This window comes from Octodon degus, unplaced genomic scaffold (genome assembly GCF_000260255.1).
Source record: "Octodon degus isolate 3935 unplaced genomic scaffold, OctDeg1.0 scaffold00016, whole genome shotgun sequence".
Classification (NCBI taxonomy): Eukaryota; Metazoa; Chordata; class Mammalia; order Rodentia; family Octodontidae; genus Octodon; species Octodon degus.
Window position 1 is genome coordinate 3,309,557 of NW_004524592.1, and position 1,222 is coordinate 3,310,778.

Here is a 1,222-nt window from a genome sequence, read left to right on the forward strand (position 1 = left end):
AGTCGGGGGATCTCTATCGCTCTAAAATCCGGGATCCATCACTCCTCTATCCAAACGTTTCACCCAGGAGAGACACGGTGACCAAAGGCAAGACATCTGAGGGCTTCACCACTAGAGGGAGAAAGCGTGCCTCGGGTGACTGGGGAACCAATGGAAGGGTAGGATTCCAGGGAGCTAAATTAAGCACTAGCCAGCCAGGGGCAAGGACTGTATCAACCCTGATAGCCTTGGGAACTTGAGGATGAATTCTTAAAATTGCACAATGACTCTTCTACCAAAAAATTCAACTGCTTTTAAGTACTGAAGATATTTTATCTTAATTTTGAATATGTTGTACTTAATATTTTCTAAGAACTCCGTAACTTTGGAAAGACTAACTTACAAGCTTAGTTTTCAGGAGGGGTTTCTAACGTTATCCTTTATATACTGGCAATTTACATATTATGGACAATATTTCAATGTCTTCAGGTAATTTAAGATACAAAGTTTTACTGTCTATTGAGATGATCAGAATTTGTGAGTTGTGTTAGTCTCTAAAATATTTTAAGAAAAGTAATTTTATTCAGATAACTGTCAAGTCAGAAAATTAACCAATGCCAACACTCACAGAAATTGTAACTTAAAAACTACGTTGTTACAATTTCTATCCAGTGAAAATTGGTTAATCTTTCTTTGCTGTATAACATTGTCATTTTCCATAATTAACAAATAAAGCCGAGGCAACCGGTACAACTGTTTAATCAATACAATGCATGGGATACACTTTTAAAAAGTAAGTCATAAAATTTAAACAGATTAGAAAAATTCTATCACATCGCCTCAGTGTGTATCATGTTGAATGGATTCTTTCTTCCTATCAAAAGCTAAAGAAATTACCCCAAATTTCCCAGGCCTACAAACACAGCAACTACTTCTGGATTCGGAGACGGACTAGCACAGCGCCCACTTCTCTCCTCCTCCAGCACTGATTTTCTCCCCAATCCGGGACAGGGTTTCCCAGGAGCGCCGTGTGGCAGTCCTGTTTTCAAAGTTTAGTCCACGCAGACCGCAGCTCGGCATTTCCAGCTCCTTTCATTTTCCGTTTCCCTGTAAGCACGCGGCTCTCGGTCCCTCTCTTCGCCGACGGGCCGGGACCTCCCCGCGTGCGGCGCCGCGATGCGGGACTCCGCCGGGCCGCCCGGACCCTCGCCCGCGGCCCTGACTGCGGCGGCGGCGGTGGCGG